The following is a 13,716-nucleotide window of genomic DNA, read 5'->3' as shown; positions in this document are numbered from 1 at the left end:
TATCCTATTTCTATACAGGGGCGAACCCACGTATAATTTTTGGGTGCTCCGATACCCACTGAACTCGACTTAGATTAGGTATAATTATATAAAAAATACAGAATAAATGGTATAATTTATTAAAATGCATCCAGAGAACAAACATATGGTTGGGTGCAGTGGCATGAGGATATGACTCCCGTGTCCATCTTTCTGGGTTCGAATCTCTACATCAACATACTATTTTTTATAAATTTTTTTGAGCACCCACAACTTTGAAATCCTGGGTCCGCCACTATTTTTATAGGATGCGTATTTATTTTACGTTTTCAAAAATAATTAGGATGCTTTAGTTTCTTTCAATGCCAATTAAGAAAACCATACAAAAACTTCAACAAACAGAAATGTTACAGCAACTCAAATTTTTTCTTTATAAAACAAAAAAATAAAACCACAGAACAACTTTGATTTTGTTAGAAACACCAAATGCACTTGCACCTAGCAACAAATCAGTACTTATCACTACAAGAAAGTAGAGATACGACGACATTATATAAATATCGTATTAGGGAGTTTAAATGTCGCAAATTTATCTACCGATATTTAATTTACATTTGAAACAAATGTCATAAATTTTAATGTCAAGAATGTTTCGAACATTTAGGTAAATGTCGGAAAAAAATTGTGACATTAACTTCGGGACATTTATGTAAATGTCGGAATAGATTTACGACGTTTATTTACAATATATAGGTAAATGTTGGTAAGAGATTTACGATATTTTTTTTGACATTTAGATAAAAATCAGTATGAGATATATGACTCGGTAAGGAATTTATGACATTTATATGAAATGTCACTTAATTTCTAACATTTAGATTAAATGTTTGGTAGATTTTTCTTTGAGACACCTACTTGTGACCTTTATAAATTATTGTATTTAAATTACTATCATTTTAGTTGAGGTCAATAAATAAAATATTATTATCGTAAAAATTAGTAACATTCATTTAGAACATTCAAAAATTGTCATCAATTTTATTGCATTTAGATTAATGTCACTATCAATTATTTTTAAAATGGATACAAATTCTCTATAATTTTTCTGATGACACTAATATTTATAGTTAATTTAATCTATACATTCATAGATAATAACCTCTTATAATAAACATGAAATATATGTAAAGTAAATCTGTTTTAAAATTATAACAAGAGAACAAAGTAGCAAACAAAGTAGCAAAATAATAATTGTTCTGTAAAAGTTAAATGGTATCAAATCAAATGATCTAAGTAAAAATAAAATATAAATATAATAGTTTCAACATACAACCAACTTTAACGCTTACTTCAAATCAATTTAGTTAAATTCTCAAATAAAATCTGCAATAAAGCTTTATGAAATCACCACTCCACGAGTTGAGGGCATTTCATAGCTAGTAATTGACCTTAATTTCCTAAAAAGTTCTGCATAAGAAATTCACATAAAAGAAAAAATTGTAAATATATGATGAAATTATTTCCTCCATAACTAGAACAGATTGAGATATCAAAAAAACACATTGAATTTTTTTAAGACAAGCATATTGAAAAATTCATGCAAAAGCATTAACTAGAGATGACAGCTTGAAAGAAAAGAAAAGAGAAAAGGGATATCTTGTAATTTTTCTAACTTACCCACGTTCGTTTATTTGTGTCAACTACACTAATTTCAGTCTTCTTGATTATCTTAGCCTGAGGAAAAAAATTAAGTTGATTACTTAAATATTTAAAAAAATTCAAAAAATAACAAATCATAGCATACATAATACGCCTATTTTCCCCATAAGGAAATCAAAATAAAATTATAAGATTGCTTCAACAAAAAATATTGCTTCAATAATAAATGCTTGATCAAGATTACCGATGAATAACTCTGATATAGCATAGCACTATCAGAAAATTATATATTAAAATACACAAAAAAATAATCAATTAAAATGCAACTTAATTACTCAATTATGATGTTCATCTATAAGTTACAAAACTACTAAGATTGAACTTCAATACCAACAGTTTACATAACGTAGTGATTAATGGTTGGTAGATTAATCCCAAATAGAAACAAGAAAAAGGAATCAACTAATCCCGAAATCATATGAATGTTAGGATTTAAACAAATTGAAATAAAAATCAAAACATTATTTCCTCTAACCTTTTTTGTGTGAACATATGAAATGGGTGATAACGGTTGTTGACGATCTTCAATTGAGTTATCAAAAATCTATCACAAAAAAACTATTATAATTAAAAGTAACTAAGTTATCAACTAACAAAAGTAATATTTGTGAACAACACAATTATTTATCTATCCTAATTTTGTATTTGCATCAATAGTAACACCCAAAGACTCTAGATATGCTTGTACACCTGCCTTTACTATATCTGCTATAATTATTTCTATGTCCATTTTTGCTTCCGATAATTTTCTCTCCACTATTTCCTTATCCTATTTTGCTTCCTCTTTTGCTTCAGACAACTTTTTATCAATCGCTTCCATTTCTTTTTGTGCTTCAACCAACTTTTTCACTCGTGTATCAAAATTCCTTTTTCAGCTTGAGAACATTATATGTTGGACCATAAACTAAACTTGAAGCTGCTCCCTTTCCTAGAGTTCGGACAATCCCATGAGTGTCTGGTCCCATTACTTTTGAGTACACATTGTTGAGAGCACTTCCATGGACTTTAACTTGGGATTCACCTTAGTGATATCATCCATTTATTTCTTTTTGAAAGAAAAGTCAAGCAATGAAAAGTTAAAGAAAATTGTGATAGAATAAAAGTACCAAAATACTTATCAAGAATCAGAATTTATCATAACTTCACCAGCAATCAGATTCACTGGTTATGTATTCTCTCTCATGTGAGTTTTTTTTAATACCTCAATACGAATTGGCTTTACACCACTATTCTTCATTGTCATCTATTTCTATAATAAGAGAATGTCGTAAAATATTCAATACATGTATCAATTAATAAAAATAAGTTACAGAACAAAGAGTGTGATTATGTCATACCTCATCTATAATTTGAGCATGACTTTTTCTCCTGATGTGTGTGGCATAGTCAACTTTTTTTGACTTTCTTTGTTTCTCTTGCTCTTTTCCTAGAGAATTTTAATGCAATAATACATAATAGAACAATACACTTAATAATATAATTTGATTAGTTAAAAGGTTCCAGCATAGCCAGAATGGCAAACAGAGAGAAATAACAATCCAAGTGAAATCTCCAATTGCTCAGTCTAAGCATCCTTAGAACTTTGATGTAAATAGAGTTAATATCAACACAACTAAACCAATTCAATATATGAAATAGGTAGTTTCAAAGTTTGACTAGATGGTCGACTGTAAGGCTCATAGACAACTGACAGTGGGGGTATACTTTCTACAATAAGAACTTACTCTTCTTAGAAGCTTGGCTAAATAGACTATTTCATGTTATTTTCTTGACTTTAAAAGTTTGTATTTTTTCTTATTTGTTTGTGCAGAGACAAAATGTTATCAATAAAGAACTAGCGAAAGTACAGGAGGAGATCCTATAGTATAAGAAAAAGTGTCAGGATGCGGAAGATACAAAATTTCTAGTTCTAAAAGAGCTAAATAGCACTAAGAGACTTATAAAAGAGTTGAAACTCAACCTAGAGATAGCATAAATGGAAGAGAAACAAGGAAGACATTATTCAAAACTTGCCAAGATCAAGGTAGAAGAGATGGAACGGGGGATTGCTGATGACGCTAGTATTGTAGCCAAAGCACAGCTTGAGGTTGCCAGAGGTAGACTTGAAGCTGCAGTTTCATAGCTACAATCTGTAAATTCTAAATTAGAAGTTATCCATAAGTATTATGACTTAGGATTATGATTTATTAGTGTCCGAAAAAGATGTTGCCATGAAAAATACAGAAAAACTGTATCTGTATCTAATGATGTGTAAAAGACAGTGGAGAATTTGGCTGTTGAGATCATTACTTCAATGGAGTTTTTGGAGGCTGCATATGCTGCACATCTGGAGGCCAAGGAATACCGAGTTAGAGCAACTATGGCAAGAGAGCAAGATACTATAAACTGGGAGAAGGAATTGAAGGAGGCAGAAAAGAAACTTGAGAGGCTAAACTAGAAAATTATGTCTACAAAGGATCATAAGAAAAATTAGATACTGCTTCATCTTTGTTAGAAGATCTCAATAATGAGTTAGCAGCTTACATGGAATCAAAGTTAAAACAAGAGGCTGATGAAGAAGAGAACTCAAAAGGCGATCTATTAGAGCCAGAGAAATGAAATCATCATGAGATAGCAAAAGCCTACAATGAACTGAACAAGTACAAGAAAGCAAGAAAATAGAAAAAACCAAGAAGCCAAATCTAGTAAATTCCATAATTTTTGTGTAGTTCGTATATCTTGTTAACTGAATTAAAGTATTTATAGAATCGAAAAGGAAAGTGAATTAACATAATTTGGCTACTTGTTTTACTAGACCCCTGGCTAATGCTATTCAAGAATAATGTCAATTTCACTAGGTTGAATTGATCATGCTTTTTTGTTCAGTAATTCAAAGGTCCATACTCAAAGTACATGAGTAGGTTTTCTTGTTATTATCAGTAGTTTTTTTAGGAGGTAAAAGATATAAGGCAAGGCACCCACTTTCTTGGATGTGGGACATAGTGTGCACCTAAAATATAGTAGTAGGGGCTTTAAACTCTGGTTTTGAGAGAATACATGGATCCAATCTAAGTTATGGTAGGATAGAATTTGTTCAATCTCAAGTAATGATATCGGGTTCGAGCTCTGAATAGGAAAAAAGTCTTCTTAGGGAGTGGTTTCCTCGATAACCTCTTATCTAATGCAAGTTTGAATTAATCGACACCCCAATACGGATACTACACTAGGTGAAAAATTAAAAAGGTTATAATTGCAGTCAATAGTTCTTGATAGGGATAACTAATTTTAGACAACTATTATATTTCCTAGGGTCTCAATAAAGTACAAGGGACCTTACGAAAAAATATTCACCACCTAACCTAATAGTTTGTAGTCGTAGCCAACTAGCTTATCAGATGCGAGTCCTTACTCGACCAGATTTCTCCTTTTGTTCCTCAGCCTACATAGTATTAGCGGTCATTTTCAGTTATTGCCCTTTCCGACCCAAGAAAAAGTTCTTATGTGTTACTTATACTCACTCATCTACCACCGAAAACACTATTTTCTGTAGAAAGAATGGAATTCTAGAAGGACAGCTGGCAGCTGCATTGGCTGGCCGTGAAGCAGCGGAGAAAAATTTATCTTTTGCTATGAAGAGTAAATAAGACATGGAGAAAAAGATGGTTAATATTGTAAATAGGACATTCAATCTTCATTACTAAATGATTGCAGGTTCATTCTCCGGCAACTAAATAGGACAACGGTGAACCATGTCTACAGAGAACAAAATAAGTTAGTTGATGGTTTAACGACAATGGCTAGTACTAATAATGCAAGTACCTCTATAAGTTTTTTTTAAGGACGCTCCTGCATCTTTATGGGATTTTTTGTACGCTGATAGAAATTGAGATATGTTCGTTAGAAGGGTTAATGTAAAGGATCTCAGCCCTACTACTTTGTGTAATACTAGTTCTACAAGTACTTTTCTTGGCTCCAAGAAAAAGAGGCTTCAGTATAGCCAAAATAGATGCAGCACTATATCCTTATGACAATTGCACTCCAAACTAACCACTTTGCAAATATTATACATGGTAATGAAAGACCAATACACCAAAGACCAAAATAATAATATTTCACAAGATCAAAGTGATGGAATTTGGATATATGATCAGGAAAAGATTAATCAACCTATTACAACTTGCTTTTATATGCAATTTAAAACTAGTTACCTATAATCAAATTATGCCCCCAATAACTAGCAACACTTGGTCCTTTAACTACATGCCTTATAAGCTCTCTACACATACTAAAGAACCCATTAAGACAGTACATATCTCTCATAACTCAAACCCAATAAATAGCCCTGTCTGGTCATTTGTATGACAAAATTCAATCTACTGGGAACATGTTTTTCCTTTCTTCATTTGAAATATTTGGCCAGACAAAAATAATAAATTCCATATAACAAGGTTAAAATAATGTCCCACTTTTAGTACCCCTAGTTAGGACAATGGAGTTCATTTATTTGACTAATAAAGAACCGTAACCACACAATAATGAAATATCTCTAAAATGAAGCCACATTAATTTATGAACTATTAAGGATGGTACGAGAAGAATAATTCATGATGGCAATGCAAAGTGGATAGAGGTCTAGCATATACCTGTTTATTCTCTGAGCTATAATAATAAACTAGTGATCGCCATTGATCTTCTTCAACATTATCTGGACAATGAGTTAAGCACTCAATATCAATATTATACGGATCACATCCACTAGTTTTCGCTTCATGCTTTACTTCTTTCCATTTAGTTTCAAGTGACATCATCAAAATCCGCCTTATATCCTCAGTTGCGTCAATATTATTCTATATATATATATATTTAACACACAACTCATTTATATATAAAAATATATAAAAATAATAATATCTTAATATATAGGTTATGGTTGTACTAAGTACCTTAATTTGACCCTACATTTTAGTCTTGTACATTTTAGGAACAAGTCTCCAATCTGTATAATTAAGTGGTGCTAAGATGCCATTTTGCGATAGCACACCAAGTTTTAAACTCAACCTAGGTTCTTCTATCCCAATAACCTGATCATATTCATTCAGTTCAATATGTAAATTGCCACCATCTTTCCCCCCTCTTAAGTGCATCATAGTAGGACCCCTACAACATTTAATCTAATCTTTACTCTCACTAGAATCTGCAAGTAATCAAATATAAGACGACAACATACCCAGTGTATTAATAGAAAGGCAAAATTATTATTCATAAAAATTAAGTTATCTAACAACTTTGTATTATAGAAAGAAGAAAAGATATCATAAAAATTTAATACCTGGAAGAGATTCGATATATTGTAAATCAGTTTTTGATGAGTTACTAGATTGGAGTTGTCTTTTATTTCGTGGCCATTTTGGAGGTGGTAGAGGTATTGACGCACTTCCTATTTGTTATTTTTTTTTTTGCTTCAAAGAATCAAATAAAATCTCACCTTGACTAGTATTTCTCGGTCTTTTAATTACCATTGCCACAAAGTTTCTCAAAAACTATGAATCCTGACAAAGTTTAAAAAAAAAATCTACTATGCATAAATATTAATAATATCTAACTATCAGTCAAGTAATAAGACACATAAATATATGAGATTGTAACAACTAAATGATATAATAATAAACATCAAAATCGCTATTGTTCAATAACCATTTGTACTGAAATAGTAATCAAACTATAATAGTAAGAACTAAGCCACACCGACGTCTTCATCATATGCTTCATTACATTCCAGAGTTTGTGGGTCAATTTCTATCCCTGGTACCTCTTTTCTAACCCATTCAATGTCCTCTGCACTTTCAAATATAGTATCATCTAGTTGTTTCTTAGGCCACAATTCCATATGACCTTCCTTTTTCTCAACTCCCAATGTATTTTTACCCAAATCATAAAAACCTCTTGACTTAAGTTTAACAACAATTTTTCGCTCATTTTTCATAGAATGATCAATATAAAACACTTGTTGATCTTGAGAAGCAAAGATTAAAGGTTCATCTGACAATTGATTGCTTGAATAGAATAGATGATTAAAATTCACAAGAGTAAAATCATAATCATCTTTCTCAATAAGCCCCTTGTTATTGTTCATCCATTTACACCTAAACAATAAAATCTTGAGCTTTTTAGTATAATACAACTCAATTATATCTGTGAGAATCCCATAAAAGGAAACTTCTGCCAATATGGGATTTTTACCTCTTGAGCTTGCATAACTTTGAGTAGTAGCCTTTACCATAATACCACTATTTTGAGTTTTTTTCTTAATATTTCGAGACTCTGTTAAGTATCTAACTCGAATACATATATATCCAGTCATCTTTTTTGCTTGTATTAATGGGCCAATAGCTAAATTTTGAATAACTTGAGATATTTGTTGACCAGTCATATTCATCTTCTCAACCTACCATTTAAAATTAAAGATGTGATTAAAAGATATCACTATATAGTAATATATATGAAAATATTTTAGCTGGTTCATACTTACATAATTTCTAAACCACATTTGAAATATTTCAATGTGAATTTGGTTCACGTCTTATCTCAATAAACGAAAATTTTTCTTCTCGATTTCTTTTATATGTTCACTATAGATGTAAAATACATAAACACTTAATAAATGAAATTTGAATGAAAATTACATAATAAATAATTACTATGCATAAATTATGATTTAATACTTACTCACGATATGGAGTTGTGGAGGCAGAATTGAATAAAATATATTTGTGTGCTTGAGCACGTGTTATGTTATCAAGCTCAAACCCTTTCTCTCTACTTGATCGACAACCCTTTTGGTTTGAGGTTTTATTAGATAAAATATTATTTCTTAAAGTACGATTAGACTTAGTCTCTACATCTTCTAAATATCTTGAGCAGAATATCATGCACTCTTCTATCCAATATCCCACTGCAATTGAACCTTCTGGATGACTTCTACTCTTAACATAGTTTTTAAGACTAAGAAAGAACCTACAATAGAAAATTTTAAAAAGTAAATTATAATTTTTTATAAGTACCACAAAAATAATAAAATGATACCTTTCGATAAACCACAATGAATAATATTGTGAAGGTCTAGCCAACATTGCTTCTTCGGCTAAATAAATAACTAGATATTCCATGATATCAAAAAAAGATGGAGGAAATATTCTCTCCAAATGATAGAGAGCCAATGCAACTCGATCTTGAAGCTTTTTTAAGTCACCAATATTCAAAACTGTAGAACAAATACCCCTAAAAATTATTTATTTTAATCAGTGGCTTAAGGACATTCAGTGGCAGGAGATCCGCAAGGCAATCAAAAGGAGTTGTTGCATTAAAATATGACAATCATGACTCTTCAACCCATGCATCATGCGTTGCTTAAGATCAACACAACTTGAGATATTTGATGCATATCTATGTGAAACTTTCACTTCATTTAAAACTTGCAAAAGCATATCTTTTTGTGAATTACTCAATGTGAAACCTGCTGGAGACAGATAATATTTCCCATTAGCCTTTTTCTTAGGATGCTAAGCTTTTCGGATTCTAATCTTTTGTAAATCTAATTGATAATTTAAATTATATTTTCCTTTGCCATCAATATTCAACAACATCCAGAATAAGTTATCGAAGAAGTTCTTTTCGACATGCATCATATCAAGATTATGACGAATCAGATTGTCTTTCCAGTAATTCAACTCAAAACATATGTTCTTTTTGTTCTATATATTTTGCAAATTATTATCACCATCCTCCCATTTTATATTATGAGATTTTACCAATGGACCTTTTCCAAATTTATTTCTAATATTATCCAATTGTTCAAGAATCTCAATTTCCGTCAATCGTTTAGTTGCTACCTCTAACTCTGCAAGGCTATATACAACTTTATGTTTTTGAAACTTATGTCCACAAGGTAACCATCGCCTATGAGACATGAAACAATACTTTCTTTTATTCCTCAACAATGATAGAAGAAGAACCTAAAGATATGAAGACTAAGAGAAACAAGAGAACAAATAAATGCAATAAAGTAAGATAGATAGCCTGACATACGAGATTACGAGAAATAGGAACCAAATCGTGTATCAAATGCTAAGACCCTTAAGACCCGCAATTACAAAATCAAACTCTTACGGTGATCACTAAGGGAATCAACTCCGCCTTACAACCACCGTCTCTAAGCAAAGATTAATAATGACTTTTCCAAGCCCTATTCTACTTGGCTTTTCAAAGCCCTACACTATACTCTCAAAGAGAGAAGAAGAAGTCTTTCAAATATCAATAATCAACTAATGAGAAAATAAGCCTAAAGAGTCTATTTATAGCTTATTACATAAAATACCAAAATACCCTTAATGAAAAAGGGCTCCTATGGAGTGTAAAGAAATGGCACAAAAAGACTAAAACACCCTTAATGAGTGTTTACACTCCAAGGCCGCCCCCACTAATGCATCGTGGGTCCCTCCTTCTTCAAGCTTCAAAATGTGAAACCTCTTGGAACCCTTTGGTAGGCATCAACACAAGTCCCAAGCAATCTTCCAAACATGGTTTTTCCATATTGTAATCTCAAAATGAGTCCTCCATGCATGTCCTTGTATCCTCAATATGACCAAAGCTTGAATATTCATGTATGGGCCTTAAATAATGTCATCAAAAGCTATGATAGCCCTTTGATTCCTATCATCAATCTTCTTGATTTAGTCTTGGTAAGACAACATAGACAACTATATCTAGTTTTCACACCATATTCTGATAAGTTGCCTGGTGCTGGAAAATCACTTATTGTCCAAAGCAATATTGCACGTATTTGAAACATGTGATTATTTGATGCATCATAAGTGGAAACACCAATTCATAATTATTTTAACTTATCAAATAAGAATCATAGATAGATATCAATATAATTGTCTGGTGCACGAGGACCATCAATGATAATTGATAATATCATGTATGATTGTTTCATGCACAACCATAGTGGAAAATTATATGGAATTAAGATAATTGGCTATGTGCTATGTGAGATAGACATAGATTTAAATGGACTAAAGCCATCAGAAGCCAAACCAAGTCTTACATTTCGAGGATCCTGAGCAAAATCTGCATTCTCTTCATTAAATTTTCTTCAAACAATACTATCAACAGGATGTCGCATTACCCCATTCCTAGTGCGACCTTCAGCATGCCATCTCATTTGAGTAGATGTTTTAGCATAATAAATAGTCTTTGAAGCCGTGGTATCAATGGAAAATATCTAAATACTTTGCAAACCTGACAATCCGTTCTATCTTTTATTTTATCCCAATAAATCATACAATCATTTAGACATGCAAGTTTTTTTTTTGTTTTCAAGTCTTAAATCTTTAATAATTTTCTTTGCATCATAAAAGGACTTGGGTAATGTTTCACCTTTAGGAAGCACATCTTTTAACAACTCTAGTAGCATGAAATGAATTGTTACTCCACCCATTGAGACACTTTAAATGTAATAGACGAACAGGGAATGAAAGTAGAGAATCCTTGCTACTAGGATATAATTCACGTTCAACTTATTTCAATAAATTAAAAAATTCTCCAGTCTTCTTATCAAACCCTCCATTATGTTGATTTGCTCCACCAAATTCTTCACTACTACTATCCATATCAATAAAACTCGATGTAGGAGGAATTCCAAATGCTTCATGTAACATGTCTTGCATTTCATCACCTTTATCTAACGGTGTCACAGATACTAAAGAAGATGATTGCTCACTATGATAAATCTATCTTGTATAACTAGTTACAAATCCATCAACCACAATATGTTCAACAATCAAATCTCTTTTGACAAATTTTATTTTACGATATTTTTGGCATGGACATAAGATTGAAGATGCAATAGGCCTATCTAATTTTTTGGCTTCATTCTCATATAATGGATCAAGTCAATTCAATAAGTGTATCCAGCTCTTATCTATTTAAGTGTATAACCTATACATGTAAGAAAAAGAATCAACAAAATGTGATTTTTTCTTGGTTAAAGCTGCCTATATTTTTTTAGGCTAACAAAGTTGTACATGTTCACATCTAAGAACTAAAAAAATACTTTTTAAAATTCTTACACAATAAAGAATTAGACCTCCATAATATGAAATGAAATAAAAGCACACAATAACCTACAAGTCAATGTTCTTCCAATAGTGTTGCCTTTGTTGTATATTCAAAATTGTAAATCAATAGCAAACGTTTGATAAATATATAAAATAGATGATGGTTATTCATATGTAACTGCATAATCTATGAAAACAACATAAGAAGTACTTCAAAAACTCTAAATCATGTTCTAAAGCACAATTTGTGTAACTATCTATCTACATGTCACTAAATTGATTTTCTGTCACAATCTCTATTTCCTCAATAGATTGGTAACAAATCTCAGATTAGTAAAGACCTATTTTAAAGTAAGTAATAGATTCGCCTCAACCACAAATGAAAGAGCTTTGAAAAAAATAGTAAAGATTATGTAGGAAACTGCAGTTATACTTGATAAAAGAAATTGCAATAGTTGGAATTGAAAGGAGGGAAGACCTAAAACCTGAACTGAAAGTAGGGAAACCCATAATCTTACCGTCAATTTATTTTTTTCCTCCACATCTGCAGTACTCCTATTTTTATCGCTCCACAACTACACAATTCCATATTTTTATGACTTTGATTTGTGGAAAAAAATGTATGAGTGAGTGGATACAACCAATTTTAACACAAATAGACTGAATTTAAGATTAAAAAAATGAGCCAAATTGAGTCGGTTGACAACATTTGGTTCTTGCCCATGGTGAGACTCAAATGGGTCTTCTCGTTCTTTACTCAAATTGGTCAAATTGGATTTGGTGTGTTAGATGTCATATTTTAGCGATACCAAATTGAAAAGTATTAAAAAATGATAAGTCTCATTTAATAATTATACAAATACTAGGTTCGAGGGGATCGTGCCTAAAATATATGTTATTTTTTATTTTTATTTATGTGACATAAATATGATTTACATAATCAATCATATTTTTTATATATTTTAGATATTTTAAGATGTTAACTATTGTAATTTTTATATAATATATGTTACTCTCCTGACCAAAATTTTATGGTATTCATAGTCAATTATATTTTAAAAATAATTTAAGTTTTCAATTATTGTAATTTATAATATTTTTTCTTCTATTTCAATTAAGTGGCACTGATATAACTTCTTATCCAAATATTTTATATCTTTTAAATTTTTAAGTTGTTAATTATTATGATTTATAGTATTTTTATGTATTTTTTAAAATATATAATAAATTTAAAAAAATAAGATAAATAAATTAAAGCGAAGGATAAAGGACCAATGAAATTGTGTCAAAGTAGGTAACATGTCAACATATCTGCTTTGACACCTCTTCATTGGGCCCTTTGCCTTTTATCATATAGTAAAAATTACATTAAAATAGTTATATATATAATAAAGGAGAATAGTCTAGCATGAAGTTATTCCAAGTGTGACATCTTGAGAACTAGTATTTTACAATAAAAATTATTCTGTATATTCTTTATTACTCAAAAAGGGTTAAATATACCCCTAAACTATTTGAAATGAAGCAAAAATATTCTTTGTTAATTTTTTGGATAAAAAATATCCCTCTATTAAATTTTTAACTCAAAAATGACCCTCTCTCTAATGAAATGACACCAAACATGTCGTGTGGATAAAAAACATCACTTGGAAAATCCACGTCAGCATCCACGTGGAAAATCCCCTCATTTTCATTTAAAACTCTTTCAAAAAAAACCCAATTCAATATTAGGTAATTTAATTAAGATAAAAAAAAAAAGTAATCTTTTCACTAGAAAATTCTACAAGACATGATTTCGAGCAAAAATAAAAACCTAAAAGCAACAGATAAAAGAAGTGAAATTACCATAGCAAGTAATTTCGAGATTGGATGAAGATCGCTTTTCCTCAATATCCAAAGGTGAAAATAACTAAATTTGACC

At 30.6% G+C, this 13,716-nt stretch overlaps 1 pseudogene; it reads right to left on the bottom strand.

Moving 5' to 3' along the window:
* Positions 1 to 2,326: 2,326 nt before the first annotated feature.
* On the bottom strand, positions 2,327 to 7,957 carry LOC124886642 (annotated as a pseudogene).
* Between the last annotated feature and the right edge of the window lie 5,759 nt (positions 7,958 to 13,716).

Source organism: Capsicum annuum, chromosome 8 (assembly GCF_002878395.1).
Source record: "Capsicum annuum cultivar UCD-10X-F1 chromosome 8, UCD10Xv1.1, whole genome shotgun sequence".
Taxonomy (NCBI): Eukaryota; Viridiplantae; Streptophyta; class Magnoliopsida; order Solanales; family Solanaceae; genus Capsicum; species Capsicum annuum.
Note: the sequence above shows the minus strand (reverse complement) of the source record. Positions and strands in the feature narration are given on the sequence as shown.